The sequence below is a fragment of the Plectropomus leopardus genome, chromosome 3 (assembly GCF_008729295.1).
Source record: "Plectropomus leopardus isolate mb chromosome 3, YSFRI_Pleo_2.0, whole genome shotgun sequence".
NCBI classification, from domain to species: Eukaryota; Metazoa; Chordata; class Actinopteri; order Perciformes; family Serranidae; genus Plectropomus; species Plectropomus leopardus.
Window position 1 is genome coordinate 34,407,060 of NC_056465.1, and position 16,056 is coordinate 34,423,115.

The following is a 16,056-nucleotide window of genomic DNA, read 5'->3' on the forward strand; positions in this document are numbered from 1 at the left end:
AATATATTTAAAATTAGGTAATAGAATTTTTTTTTTTTTTTTTTTTAAAAAAAGTTTATAATTATCATTTTATTTTAGCACCTTTTTCAGGAAATTTCCTATTTTTGCTATTTATTTTACTTTTCTTTTTTTATTGGTTAATTTGAAGTCATTTTCTTTTAACTTCTTACTAATTTATTGCTAATATTTGAGTCATTTCGTGTCAAGTTCCTTTTTTCATGTTTTGAAAAAAAAAAAAATCAAGCCAATTTGCTCAGGTTTCAAGGGGTTAAATAAAGTTTGAGTGGAAAAACAAACTCACATAATCTCAAAACTCTCTTGTAAAAGTGCCGGGAGATTATTATGTTATTGATACGTCAAATTGTCTCTAATAAACCTTTTTACGCGCAGCTTTAACCATGTCCCCCTCTCAACATAACAAGGACAAACTGACCTCAAAGTGTCATTAAATCTGATATTTACAGCGACATGTGAGACCCTTACATCATTAATTACTCTGAGCCTCAGCCGTTGTTGGGAACCCGTCACCGAACCCCGTATTACTTCATTTGACATGTATGTGTGTTTATGAGTTGGCAGCTACGTCAGCGACAGCTCGGGTGCTGTCATCAGTAGGAGTGCACACAATGTCTAATGAGGTTATTATTCTCATAACGCTAACGCTAAGCTCGACTTAATCTGCAGTATCTACAGGCAAAACCAAAGATGGCAACCAGCCCGTGTGGCTGTGCAGCCCAATATCTGCTTAATTCGTTTTGGTGTGTTCATTGTCCTGAAGGCATTACGAGGGCCCGTTCACACGGCCTTATTAATGTCTAGAGTTTACATACGGGATGCCAGAGAGCAGTTGGTGGAGCAGCTGATGAAGTAGCTGCGACGTTTGCTGCGCTACGGAGAGATGTGTTATCAGTGTCAGTCACAGACACCGGCCACACTGCAGCCAATCACTCTCACACAGCGAGGGGGTTATGTGGGCATACTTGTGTGCGTCTGTGTGTATATTCCAGTTGGTGACTAATGCAGGGGAAATCCAGATGAGTCAAAACTGCCAGTGTCCGGTGCAGTGTCTGGGCCCTGATAATTTACAGCCTATGCACTAAACTGCCCAGCAACTTTGGCATTGTTCACAACAGCCCTATAGGGAAACCTCAATTTTCACTCTATACACCCGGACCGACATCAGTTTTTTTTTGTATTAGATTTATATTGTAGTATTTGCAAGGATTTAAACCTTTGATACATGAGCAAATTAGGTTTTTTTTTCAAAAACATAGGAAAAGAAGGCAATTAGCAACATAGCACGAAATGTACCGCAAATTTATTTATTTTCAAAAAAACGAGAAAAAAAAAAAATTATCATAAAAGAAAATAATTTAAAAAAACAATAATTGTTATAATCATATATTTAAAATTAGGCTACAGAAAGTAAATATATCTTATGTTATTTATTATTTATAATTCATTTATTATTCCTATTTCTTATTTTATTTTACGTTTTTCATGTCATTTCCTGTCTTTCTTTACTAATGTCAGGTCATTTGCTTGTAACTAACGTCAAGTTAATGTTTGAGTCAGTTCTTGTTAAGTTGCTTTCCATGATCTAAGGAAAAGTATCAAGAGAACTACATTTTTTATTATTATATATTTATTTATATTTATATATATTTAATTATATATTTTTAAGTTTTTTTTTTTTTTTTATTTAAATCATTTTCTCTTTTTTTAATGTACCTGTTTTGTTTTGTTATTTAAATTTTTTTTGTAACTTTTTAACAAATATCGTGCTAATGTTTGGGTCATTTCATCTTTGTCTTTCATGTTTTTTTTTAAAGAAATCAGTTTGTTCAGTGGAACAAAATGAATCAAAACTTATTTTAAACCTTTCATATAAATTCAGGAGCACAGAATATTTTCCACCTCACACATCCAGTCCTGCACTTCCATAAGGTAAAGAGCCATAAACTAGTGTGAGTTTTCCCATGTGACCAGCCTGACCTGTATTTCTCTTCCCCTGAATCACTTTTTGCGGTAATTTTCAGGCTCCCAGACAATTATAAATGCTTTCCCACGGTGTGATTCAACTTTGTGTTTTGTGTCTTTTGTCACAGTGACTTCTACACCTGATTTCAGGCTGTTGTCGCGTTGGGAAAATCTGTCTTGCCTGCGGCAACAAAAAGGCAGCGAGCCAGTGTTTAATAATGCTTCCAGTAAAACTCGCTTCAGTTGGAACCGGATTTGTTTGTTAGGTGCTTCTACGCCACATGAGTAATTATGGGAACTAATTTGTTATGATGGATCTGATGAAAGAAAAGGGGATTAAAATAAAGAAATCAAGATGCCAAAAAATTTTTTTAGAGACATCAATCTATTGTAGAATTATTCAGTCTACATTAAAGTAGCATTTATTATTTGTTTAATATTTAAATATTTAATATTCAAATTTATGTTATGGCAAAAAAATCCTATATATATTTTTAAATTATCTACACTTTTTTTGGGCCATATTGTTTGTTTTTGTTTTGTACGTGCTTATTTTTAGTTGATTTTCTTGTAACGCTTTACTAATTTCCTGCTGTTTTTGAGCAACTTTTTGGGGTAAGTTGCTCATTGCCTTCTCCTTGTGGTTTTTAAAGAAATCAAATTTGCTCATGTTTCAGCGGGTTAAGTTTAAATATTACAGATTCAAATCAATTTAAGAAAAAGTCAGAGCAAAGTGTGATCATTTATTGTTTTTGGCTGCCTGTTAAGTTAAATGTCACTTACTCCCATCTGCTCCTCACACTTAAGCATTCACCAACTACAGCGAAACACTTTCAGTAAACACAATCAAAGCTTTCCTTCAACCAGTCGCAGATCTGGGAGGCAGACGACAACCAGTGAACCACAAACCATCAATCACAGCTAATCCAACACTAAACCTGACTCTGCTGCCTTTTGATGTCAGTCAGCATCACTCAGAGCGCGGCGTTAGCAATGATTGATATAATTTCACATCCACAGAGGAGAAATGAACCGAAACAAATGATTGTGATACTCATGTTGTCCACATAAACCATCACAGTGGTTCTCACACTCTTTTCAATATGTTCAGTATGTTCCCAAATATTTTTTCAGCAGAGTACCCTGTGAGGAGCGCAGTTTTGGTCGAGACACACAGTGAACAAATGTGATATTTGGGGTATTTGACAGTTTACTGCAGCCAACGATTGCACTGAAAACTGGAATACTGAATGTAAAATATGATTTGTCAAACTTACATTTACATTTATTGAACTAATTGCAATATAATTATTTTAGGAATTATTATAAACATAAACAAGACTGCAATTTTTTAAGTGAACATTTAAAAAAAAGGAAAGAAAAAGTCATGTACTACTTACAGTACTCTAAAGTACCCTCAGGGTACCTGTACCTTCACCTGACTGCACTAAAATAACAACCCACCTGCCAAAACAATGCTGGCATTGTACATTTCTCTAAAACACTGATATGTAACATTTGTATATTATAACTCCAGACTAAGTCACATATTTAATGGCTATTTTATTTTGTACTCAATGTATGAAAATAACAGAACAACTTATGAACTGTACAATTAGCCCAAATGGTGAATGCAATAACTGCAGAGGATTTGAGTGATTTTTGATTAATTTTGGAGAAATTATTTTCTTTTTATTTCTGTTTTGCATCAGAAATGAGTTTCATATTTTTAGGAACTTTTTATAGGACTGTATTTATTATGCATTTTTATGTTTTATTATTGTTATTATTATACCATACATATTTCATAGAGATGTTTTAATGTTTTCTTCTTCCTAATGCTTGAACATTGTCCTTTTAGCACTATGGTTTTGTTAACTGCATACTTTTCAATTGCAGTAGAAGACTATATTGCAGATTTTTCAAAAAAGGTTGATATCTAAATAAAATATCTAATATAAGTTTTTTGGGGTTTTTTTTTTAAGATCATTTTTGGGGGGCATTTTTCACTTTATTGATAGGAAAGCCCAAGGGAGACAGGACATGTGGCAGGGGAATATCTTGAACGATAATTTAAAATTTAAAAAATAAATTACTTTTGTCTTCTTTTAGGAAATGAATTTGGTGACCTCTAATAGGAGTCTGGGCCGGCAGGCTGGGAACCAGTGATGTAGCAGATATGTTAAAAGTTTACTTTTCTTTATGTTTCAGCAATGTTGTGACTAATATGTGGTTGTGTTTAGGTACAAAAAACACTTAATAGTTAAAAAAAAGATCATGTTTTAGTTTAAAATACCTGATTTTGGGGGCACAATCGCTGCTGGAAACATAGACGATTTCTCGCTACAGATTACCTGCTTCTGTTGTTGGTCTCAAACGGCTCGGCAGTCGTGTCGCCCACGTGTCACACCGTCCACCGTCTCCTCCACCTGCTGATGACAAAATCAGATCAAACACTACGTCACTGTAGAAATGTCAATATGACACGTATGAAACGTACAAATGTAACGTATCCATGCTTTCCAGAAACATAAAATGCCAGCAGGGCTTAAAATAAATTAACGAGTGCTTCAGCTTGCTGCTAAATCTCGTTCATTAGCGAGCTAAAGATAAAATGTAACTGAACCATTAACACCAGAGATAAATGACACGAAGCTCAACTGAAAATGCTCGCTGCTACTGAACATGTTGCTCTGCTTCTCTAATCATTTCTGGGCGAACATTTATCAGGCTCGGATGGTGATCGTCTTCTCAAACGAGGGCAGGCATTAAAGAGGAAATCGTCTGAACTCAGGAGCAGGGGCGATGATATTTTACCCTGAAAGAGCAGGTGTTCCCGGGACCTGCTTCAGCACTTCTGTGAGGTAACACAATCTTTCATATTCTAACTTTCAGAAATATAGTCCATGATGTAAAAGTTGTGGAGCGATGTTTAGCAAACCACACGGCCCGTCTCCTGGCAACAGGTTGACAAGTGTGATTGGTCTGCCCCTCAACCCATTAAAAAGCATGTATGCGTAGGACATAATGATGCCTGGGGGCGGCTCAGAGACACATTACCCCCCCGATCCATGAGCTTACACTCGTCCACATGTAATCTAAGCGAGGGGTTGAAGTGTCCTTTGTCACTGGATATGCTTTAAAAATAAAACACGCTGTCCATGTTCTGGGATGCTTGAATGAAAGTGGATATTTCAGAGGCATTTCTTAGAGTCTCTGATGAGTAGATGGATATAGTTCATCTGTAACATACCGGAGCCGTCAGACAATTACATGCCGGAACAAAAAAAAATCCCCAAATACCAAAAAAAACTGGGACATTTTCTCTTTTGTATAGAAGAAAACAAGTATTCACACAATTCTCTGGGCTTAACAGAAGAACGGCTCGTTTTTATTGGTGCTGATTTCATTGTTAAATTACCATCATGAGTCACGGTCAATAAAACAGCACGACCTTCAACATTAACCCTTTAAAACCTGAGCAAATTGGCCAGGTTCCTCTTAAGTACACAAATAAAGGTAATGAGCGACTTTACAAAAAAATCAGCCAAAAGTTACAAAGAAATTAGTAAAAGTTAGAGAATAATTTCCTGGAAAAATAAACAAACAAACAAATAAAAAAAAAGAATAAAACAAACAAAGAAATGAATGGAATACATAAAATTGATTGGTGGGTATAAAATTCTTTTAACAAGATAAGATAAATTTATAATATGTATTTAAAAAACCCTACCTTTGCTACCTTTATAGCAAAAGTAAAAGTATTCATATAAATGATTTTAAAAATATATTTTGTTTTTTGTTTTTTTTTTTTAAATCTGGGCATTTTTCTTATCTTTATATATTTTCTTTTTCTCCTTTTTCTATTTTTCTTTTTCAGCTTGTATTTTTTAAAAATGTTTTACTATTTTCTTGCAATTTGGGGGACATTTCTTGCCAAGTTGTTTATTGCTATTTTTCCATGTTTTCTAACTAAATCAAACCGAACAAATCCTAATAAATCAATCATCATCATCAAATTTGCTCTCGTTTCAAAGGTTCAAATGCTTGTGGAAGGCGTCTGAATGCAGCACAAGAAAGCTGATGTCGACGCAGGCTTTCAAAGGGTTAAACAATGACTTTGATTTTATTAGTTGTTGTGGTCTGTTTACTCGCCGACCTATTTTACTCCTATGTACAGGAGGTGACGTCAGCTCAACTGAAGACCCGTGTAATCCTTTTTTGCTAATTGATAGGCTCAGAGAATTTACACTGCGATGACCGCATGTGAAAGATGATCCGGGGGGGCGGGAGGCAACGGGACGGGAATGTTTGCAGTGTCAGGTAGACCAGGTTCCAACGGGATAACGTCACAAGTCAATCTCTGCGAGGGTTTTTGATTGTGCATCTGTTGAGGTGTCATGGCGTGGCTGTTTGAGCTCGTGTGAAACAGACATAGAGACGCACTAGTTGCGCTCTTCTTATAGCTGTACATGATGTCTCTGTTTGCAGAAGGCCTTCGCAGCAGGTGATGTGTTTCAGGATCCGGATGCTGATCGAGGCCAACGGACCTCCACATCTGATAAGTTCATAAGTGGCATTATTTAAGCGGCGGTGTCGGTGTCAACCTCTCGCTTTACATCACATAACGAAAGCGGAGTGTGAGTCACTTGGCAGGCTGTCTGAGTGACACCTGGCTCAGCACTAATGCAGAACTCAAACACCTCCAGTTAGTCATTAACCCTTTCTGCTCCCTACAAACAACTCACAGCGCTAATAAAGAAACTTCAACAAAAGATAACATGACTGTCTTGATTTTTGGGTTAATCACTGTATTTTTTCAAATGTTTATTCTGTAATGTAATAAAAGGTATATATGAAATCAGGGAAAAAACAACGATGCTGGTCAAGTACTTTAAAAAAAGTAAGTAATAATGCAAAATAGCAAAAAGTTATTTTACTTTGACCTCTTTACCATTGCTGTTATTCTCTGTTGCTGCTCCTAATGTTACCACTCTGCTTTTGTCCACTAACATGCAATCTGTTTTGCTGTCTAACATTTCCCCAATTCCATGTGAACGCAGCTTTAGTTATCAGTGAGATAAATGCACCCGTTTGTTTCGAGGCGCATACTTCGACCTCGTACCTACTGTGGCACAACGGTGCATCATTTGAAGCTTTATATCTTATTTAAAGGGGACTTATTATGCGTTTCCTTATTTTCTGACACATAAATAATGTTACAGTGTCGGAAGAAGATTGATACCACTCTCATGTCCGACGCTAAACCTGAAACTAGAGACAGCAACCGGCTTAAAGCTGAAACCATGTGCAGAAAATAAAAGTCTACTGGAAACCACATTGCAAAGGAATCCCACCAGCCACAAAACAGCAATCCACAACTTAAAGGCCCAGAAACCACAAACCAACATCAAAGAACTAGTGGCAACAAAGTCCTACTGTTGAGTCACCTCACGTTGCGTGTTTCTCACCCACAAAGTTGCCCTTGAACACATGTCACAGACTATAGCAAACAGCCAACTACGTATGTACTGTGACTGCGTGAGAGGAAACAACTCTCCACGTTATCAGCAGGTGGCGCTGTCGTGTGTTGCAAAGCCATTTGAGGGTAATTGTGATTTGTGATATTTGACACCGGGGTCCGTTAAGCAGCGCTAAAACTTCATTCCAAGTTAGTCTGCACTGCAGTTTAAAAGAGAGACTGAATAAGTAAGAGATATGTTCCTGCTGCTGTCTACTGTTTATCTGTCCTCCGAAAACACCCCAAACACACGCACGCAGTCTGACAGAAAGACAGACTCGTCTGCTGCAGCGGTGTGTTCACTGGCAGTGGGAATGCAGTTTATCGCCTACATTTATTAGGTTTATCCGCGTTTGAAAAACCTGTGCACACACGCTAATTTGGGCGGGAAAGGGGTATTACTGGCATAACTTAAGAGAAATGGGCTTTTTAAAAGTCACAAACGGTCCTGTAATGAAAGATTTGGGATGTTTGATTTTTTTGACTGGCACTGCAAAAACAACAAATCTCAACATTATACTTCAGGCAAAATCAGACCAAGGGAAAGTGGACAAGAGAACAAAAATGGTGTCCAGTGACCTGATGAAAATTTAAGTAAAATGTTTATCTCATTCAGATTCGCACATTATCCAAAATACTAACCAACAATCAAACAAAGTCACAAAACGCATGAAAAATCAAAGTTTATCATGTTATCAAGGAACACTACGTGTTCCCGTGTGTGTGAAATACATTGTTGTTGGCTTCTCTGTTTGTTTTTTTTTTTTGTAACTCAAGAAGTCAGTATTAACCAAGCAGGAAAATAACAGGTCTGAAAAACAAATCTGTTCCTTAAGACTGCAGCGGGCTGGCTGAGAGGGTTGCAGGACAGGTTTTGTTGAGCCTCGGGGGCCTCTGGTTGGATCCCGTTCGGCTCCTGCACTCAGTCTCTCCTCACTCGGCTCCTACAGTACAGCTTGTGACTGCTGCACCAGGCACATAAACCATTTAAAATATGTGTAATCCTGACAGACGCTCATATGCAGCCGAGTTAAGTGATCCCAAAAGAACTTGGTGCCACACTGAGAAAAAAAAAAACCCACCTGATGACATCTCTGAACTCTCATTGCTAAAACAAACACGAGTAGATTGTGAGCTTAGATATGTCCAATGTTTTTGGGAAGCGACACATGATATGCATTGTTGGATTGTAAGGTCCATTATTCACCTGGATTTCTCAGGAAAAAAAGGTGGAAGGGTGGAAAATCTGATGAATATGTCATCAGTCAGCTTTTCCATGTAATCTACAGACGCCAAATTACTCCTTTTCAGCCCCACCCCATTCTGACACAGCCAAGTAACTGCTCAGTTGCAACACACACACACACACACACACACACACACAGCTGATCCAACACTCTCAGGTGGACGGCAGCAAGAGCGAAGGATGGGAAAGAGATCAACCATGGGGTGAACTCGGACAAATAGTTCAAGTGCCAAACTTACTGTAAGGTGATTCTGTGAAGGCACTGCCATAGTATGCAACACACACACACACACACACACACACACACACACACACACACACACACACACACGAAGGCGTCATCACACCTCTTCTCCCTCTGTCAGTATTCGTCACAGAGAGTCATCGCACAAAGAAAAGAGGCTTATCTTTCACCATGCGAGGCCTTTCAAAACACCACACTGTCCCGCTTATCAAAACAATTTTAAAAGGGGTTGAACAGATTTCAGCAATGCCAGGAAGCACAGAAATGTAACTTAAGTCGTTTCGGGCTCGGTTCAAATCGCACTGAACTGAGCGGGGAGCGTCTGTGACCAATCTGCACTCTGCGCCAGAGTCAGAACCGTGTACACCCGCCGCACAACAGGAAATGCCACAGCCATGTCGATGGCACCCGGTGCCTCGTGGTCGACTGAAGACTGCAGGAATGTAAACTCTGTCCGCACACAGACATCACAGCCGTCAGCGCTGTCTGACCAACGGGAAGGCGTCACAGTGCCACCAGCAGGTTCAGGAACAAAAGGACAAAAGAAAAAACTCTGCACTGCAAAGAATATTTCACCCATCGTTTACTCACCCTATTATTCCCAGAGTTCATGGAGAAATATGCTTATTTCTTTCCTTTCTTCACAGTGAACAAAGAATCCAAAAACTGAGAAAATTCTTGATCAATTGAAGTAAAGTTTGCTGCGTTTAACAGCAAAAACATATCAAAACATCTGTGACCTGCTCTGCAGTTTTCTCTCATAGAGCCTGAGACATATTTTACATTTTTATTATTCTGTTAAAATGATGAGGTTTTTAATTATATCTGTCTTGTTTTTGTACTCTAAATATTAGGCAAAATACATCACATTACAGAATGACTGTCACCGAGCCAAGGTTTGCAGAAAATCACATTATATTTAGAAATGAGCCACTGAGACATCTGACTGCTTTGATAGAGCTCACCACATCTGTTCCCCAACTCTCACACACCTCCTGCAGAAGTACTGAGCATAAAATAATGAAATCATTATTATTAAAAATAATAATAATAATAGCTCCTTTAAAAACAGAGTTTACAAAGTGCTTTGACAAACAAAGCAGAAATGGGAAACATAGATGACGATACAACAACGGAAAACCAAACAGTCCGACTAAGGAAACAAGAAGAAACTAGAGTTTGGATAAAATTAAAAGCAGAGGACGAATAATGTGAATGATGCATTAGACTGCGTAAATGAGACTCGGATTATACTGCACAAGTTGTGAGTTTGTAAACTAAAGTTTTGATACAGTTTTACTTTTCCTAAAAAGTGTGGACCCCTATGACTACAAATCACATTTTTGGATTATTTGTTTGCATGTTGAAAAAAAAAACTCAACATAATATGGGTTGAGTAATTGATACACAAATGATCATTTTGTTCGTGATGTATTCCTTAAAAAGTCCCGTTCCTGTGCAGGAACTCCGTGTCCAGGACCATCCAAAGAGCTCTGGAGACGTTATTTATCACCGTGTGCGTCTGGTACATCTCCAGCTGTGACTTTCTTTAAGTGAAACACAGGCTGCATCTCATCGGTACGTGCCTTCAGATTTAATAAATCAGACCCCCTGAAGGCTGCGGCCATGTGAGCCGTGACAAACGAATTCTGGTTTGCGCCTCCTATGAGCTGCGTGTTGAGAAAATATTTACTGTGCATGTAAAGTACGTCCAGGGGACGGCCGGCTCATGCCCACTGAAGGTTAGCAACGGTGGACATCTGGTGAAATTGTAGCCCACAGCTGTCGCCAGCCTGACATCTCCTTGCGCTCAAATTTATCTCCCGCCACCGAGACATCTGCGTACGACATGCCGGCCATATCGAGGACATATTTGCAAACTGTGAGGAGGTTGCTGGGGACACAGTGGCTGACACAAGAAGCCCCGGGGCTGCTGCTGCTGCTGCTGCGGGGCGGAGGGGGTCAGAGGGAAGGAGAGCCGGGGCACACACTTAGCGTCAAGACATCACATTCTTCCCTCCTGTGCTGGAGGTCAGGCTCGGGGACAGTTGGAGGAGGGCTGGTCTTTAACCGCGGCTCAGACTGACATCTTAACCTCCCTCATAAACTGCTCCACTTGCCGAGGAAACAGGCCCTTGAGGCAGAGATGGCCGCAGCTCAGACCGGTGTGATTAACATTCTTAGAGGATAATAACACTGTTTTGACATATGGCTCATGGCTGGTATGTTTTCACGCTGATGGTTCGGTTTGTGCTTCGAAAGATTTTTGGTTGTCGTGGGCTGACTGAAGGATGTCAGAAAATGTGCCTTAAAAAAATCAATAAAGCATATCAATAGTGGAAGAAGTGAAGACATCAATTATGTCAGTAAAAGTAGAAATATAAAAATAATCTTGAGAAGGTTTGCTCCCAGGAAATGTTTTGTTCCTTTCGCTCAATGTACTCCTTCAAAATAAAGCTGTGGATATGTCTTTTTATGGAACAGGACAACCAGCCGATCTGAAGGTCAATAAACTGCCAAATACCAAAGGTCTTAACCAGGGGTCCTTGAGGGAGTTTTAGGGGTTCCCCAGAAAAATAGGGAAAAGTTTAACCCTTTGACACCTGAGCAAGTTCCTTCTCACAAGAAAAAAAAAGAGAAAAAATGCTAAAAATGAGAAACCCAACAAAATAACAAATAAATGTATCGATTAAATAGTTCATTATCTTCTAATAGTTACTGTGTCTCTCTTTTAAAACTAATTTTAGGTCCTTTTCCTTTCTAAATTTCTTGCAATTTGTAGTACATCTCTTGCCAGGTTGTTCATTGCCTTTTAGCCATGTTTTCATAAAAACTCAGACGTAAATGCATGTGAAAGGTGTCTTAATGCAGCACAAGAAAACTGATGTCATTCCAGGTTCAAAGGGTTAACTTTTAAATTTAGTATAGAGCAGTGATTACCTACAGGTCCAGTCATGCGGTCCAGATTTCTCCTTCGGCATTATTTCACAGGTCCACATGTTTGATAAATTTAAACATAAATTGAGTTTTATCTCACAGAATCTAAACAAACAGAAACCACACTTCAAAATAAAAGCTCTGTGCCAGAAATTCACTGTACTTAAATATAAAAACTGTGTTTTTCACAAACTTGACCTGTTCACAAGTCACTCAATCCAGAATGGACCTGCAACCCACAATTTGGGAACCACTGGTACAGAGTGACCCGGTGATAAGTCCTAAAATCTGGTAATGAGTAAGCACTTTTGTACTCTCAGTCAGTGGGTTTTTTGGACGGGATTTTGGTTAGAAGCCTGAAATGAGGTCTGTGGTTAACACAAACTGAAGAGACTTTCACGTTTTGTTCCATGACGTAAAATATGTCAGTAAATGCCCCACTGTGACTTCTGAAGATCTTATGTGTCTTAAAAAAGGCGGCTGCCGGCAAGTGACTAAATGAGACTACAGAAGGTCATCATGTCGAACGTGGCGTACAGCCTCGCTGTGTTGGCGACATAAGGTCATGTGACTACTTTTTACTTCATTATCTGAATAAAACATGTAAGTATCATAAACGTCTTGTTCCCATAGGCCTTGTGATGAAAGAACCAGCGCGATGCTACAATCTCACATGACCCATCATCTTTAAGGCTGAATATAAATGTTAAATACTTCAACAGCAAAAAGCTAAAGAATTATCAACAACAACAATTATTCTACTTTTACTAATAATCAGCAAACATCTCGTAATGAGATCGCTTCAGCTGCAATAGAGCTTAAAGTGAATGTTGGCCAGGGGCAAAACGTTCAAACTTCATACCCCCTACTTTTGTCCGCCTTGCTCAGATCACACTCATCTCCAAACTCAACATTCATTTTCATCTCAACCACACACCTGTAGAGATTCATGACTGCATATTGCAAAGCTGGGATGTTATCGCGTTGACAAACGTCCGCCAAAATACACATGGTAGTTCCCACGGCAACTACTATCACCAGGACCACGTTTTGCCATGACACACACACACACGAACACTCCAGGTGAAAACAACGCCAACCGTTGCAGCTGGTTATGAAAGGAGTGGCAGCGGCTCTTTTAGGCAAACATTTCCCAAACATCAATGTTATGTTTGTTTAAAGAGAGAAAAAAGTGTAAGTCCATTATCTCAGCAAAATACAGAAATGTAATCATCATATTAGATTTCCTGTGATTTCAAACTTTAAATTTTGCCCGACACCTCTTAAAATTAAGACTGAAATAGTGTATGACTGTTTCAATATGAATATATGAGTATGTTTGTTTTAACACTGCATTGAAGCAGCTCACTGAGTGAAATGTACGATGGGAAATTTCATGTTTTTATGCATAATTCTTGTGATTTTCTTAACGCTCTACTTTTTCTGTTTGGAATCTCCATTTGAGTTGCAAATAAAGGTTTGTAGTTTGGCTGCACAACATCAGCTTGTAAACATGGACTCGGTGCCAGTGGATGTGTCAGAATTTAAAAAGCTAAAAGTGCAGAACATAAACTCACCTGATAAATGTCGGGTTTAATCCCAGGCACATGATTACAGACTAACAAACACACAACAGTGCCAGAGCTGAGGCAGCCAAAAAACATAAAAACAACACTGATGAAGCCATTTGTAATGTTTAAACAAATCTCACGACTTTATATTCTAAAATATATAGAAAAAGTGTGTCTTTTTATGGCTGCACATGTATGCTCAGTATGTAGGAGAAGAAGGGCTATTGTTTCCCCCTGTTGGCAACAAGGTGCATGTTGACTGTTCAACTGTCCTCTTAACTAAATGGAATTTAATATTGGTTGAAGTTAATGACTAACTTGAGTAAATCAAACCTCTGGCATAAATCAACCACAGTGTTTTCCACTGAAGCAATAAAATGTTATCATTGGCATCAGATTGCAAGCAGCTATGAAGTGTATGTGTATGAGGGTTTCAATGTGAATGTGGGTTTAAGCGCGCACACGTGTGTGTGTGTGCATGTGCGCATACTTGTCTGAGGCTCTCTATGCCGACTCTGCTCATTCTCCTCCTCTGCAGCCGTTCCAGCAGCTTGTCATCAGTGCTTAGTCTCACCGCTGCTGACCGTCTGGCCAGCGTCTATCGGGGGGGGGGGCATCCTAAAACAAGGAGAGGGATGACTGACATGGCAACACAGATTGGCTCTCACATACTGACTGACACGCGAAATATGGCAGAGAATGCTATCGTCGGTGAATAGTGTTCGTCTGATGTTGAATCGATGCCAGTGTGGTGATTTTCATCAGTTACACAAGCTGCGTGTACAGACTGGAGCTGCGGCTCCGTCAGCACACTCTCACTTGACATTTGACATTTTATCATATAATCATAGTGGAACAATGCGACTGGTTTATTAAAGGTAATAATGATAGACACTGAACGGGGAAATTTCATGATATTAATTTGCTAAGAATAGACTTTAGGTAAACAAACAGTACATTTATACATCATTTATACAATATAAACACTTAAGCATAAACTCTTCAGGGCCTATGTTTATTATGACGCTACAGCCAGCAAGAAGCTAGCTTCATATAAAGGACCCAGACCCAGATCCAAGTACACTTGACGACAAAGTCCAGTATGTCTGATTAGTATGAACCCTGTTTACTGTATAAGCAGAGTATAATGATCTGCTTGTAGAACTCTGGTTTGCTAAATCACAATCTTCTTAAACGTATTGTTATCAAAAGGCATTCCTGTAATATCTCTTTAAAAGGATTATTATTATTTATTTTTATAATGTACCTTACTTCTGACATTACATTTAAGTCTGGCACTGCTTTGTTTAATTTTGAATTCAGACAATTTTTGTTTTTTTCTTTTGTGTTGTTTTTGCTTTTTAATTTTTTGTGTGTGTTTTTTTTGTAAAGCAGTTTGTAACATTAGTTTCGATAAGTACTATAAACTTTATTTTTATTATTATTATTGTTAGTAGTGGTATCAGTATTATAGTGCATCGATTCATGCCAGAAGCCACTTTAAAAGGTGTTCTCAAGTACAATTTACATTAGGATTGAAATCCAACTTTACCAAAACATGAAAGTAAACTGCTATTTAACCCAAGTAGCCTGCTGAGCAGACATGCAACAGCATTTCTCAATCATGCTGGCTTCCTAAATTTTTACCAAGGTTACTAGTTTTTCTAAAGATCTAAAAAAAAAAACCCCTCAACTTCAAGAAGCTACAATGTTATGCTTAAAGGTATATTAACCCTTTGAAACCTTAGCAAATTGGCTTGATATCTTTGGGGAGACAGCGACGAGCAACATGAGTATATTTTTAAAAAAAAAGAATTACCAAGAAATTAGTAAAAACAATTTAAGAAAATTAATGTAAACATAAGCAAAAAGAAAAAAAAAAAAGAAAATCTGAGAATAAAGAAAATGACCTCAAGTGCTTTTTTCTTTCTCTAACATGTTTTAAATTTATATTTAGAGAATCACATCCCACGCCCCACACAAAAAAAGAAGCTAAATTTCAGATCATTTCCTTGTCACCTTTTACCCTTTTTTGCAGTTTGAAGGACATTTCTTGCCAAGTTGCTCATTATGTTCTTCTCATGTAGCAATTTTCTTATGTTTCAGAGGTTAAAATGCTAACGGTGAAGTGTCGGAACGCAACGCAAAAAAACTGTCACTCCAGGTGTTAAAGGGTTAAATATTTATGCAATAATAAAACACTGACAGGGGCCATTCTGCTAAATAAGATCTTTTACTTTTGATACATTTTGCTGATAATATTTGTGTTCTTTCCTTTGGACTTTTGACTTTTTAGTTAAAGAACTGAATACTTTTACTGCACCGGAGGGATGCTGTCCATAAGGGAAATGAATAAAACTGATTTAATTACTTGTGGTTTTGTGATTTATTGGTGTTGAGTTGGTGTGATATTTTTGTCTTTGTAATCCAAGACATTTGAAATATTTTCAGCTAAACTTAGAGGCTCTGGAATTCACACTTGAGGTTAAAAGTTTAAAGGCAGAAAAAATATATAATAATATATCTAAATACTTACCCTTTATGATTCTGTGTTATT

The 16,056-nt window shown here is 38.1% G+C and overlaps 1 protein-coding gene across 4 annotated transcripts in view; it reads right to left on the reverse strand.

Annotated features, from left to right (window-relative positions):
* The window catches only part of tprg1 (tumor protein p63 regulated 1), a 63,461-nt gene that overhangs the window by 13,822 nt on the left and 33,583 nt on the right, over positions 1-16,056 (reverse strand). For 3 of the 4 annotated variants that reach the window (XR_006105719.1, XR_006105717.1, XR_006105718.1), the window contains exons 9-10: positions 13,990-14,117; positions 4,277-4,412 (exon numbers count right to left, since the gene is read on the reverse strand). The gene's annotated coding sequence lies outside the window, so the exon portion shown is untranslated. The remainder of the gene's footprint in view (positions 1-4,276; positions 4,413-13,989; positions 14,118-16,056) is intronic. The other variant, XR_006105720.1, reaches the window with a different exon arrangement.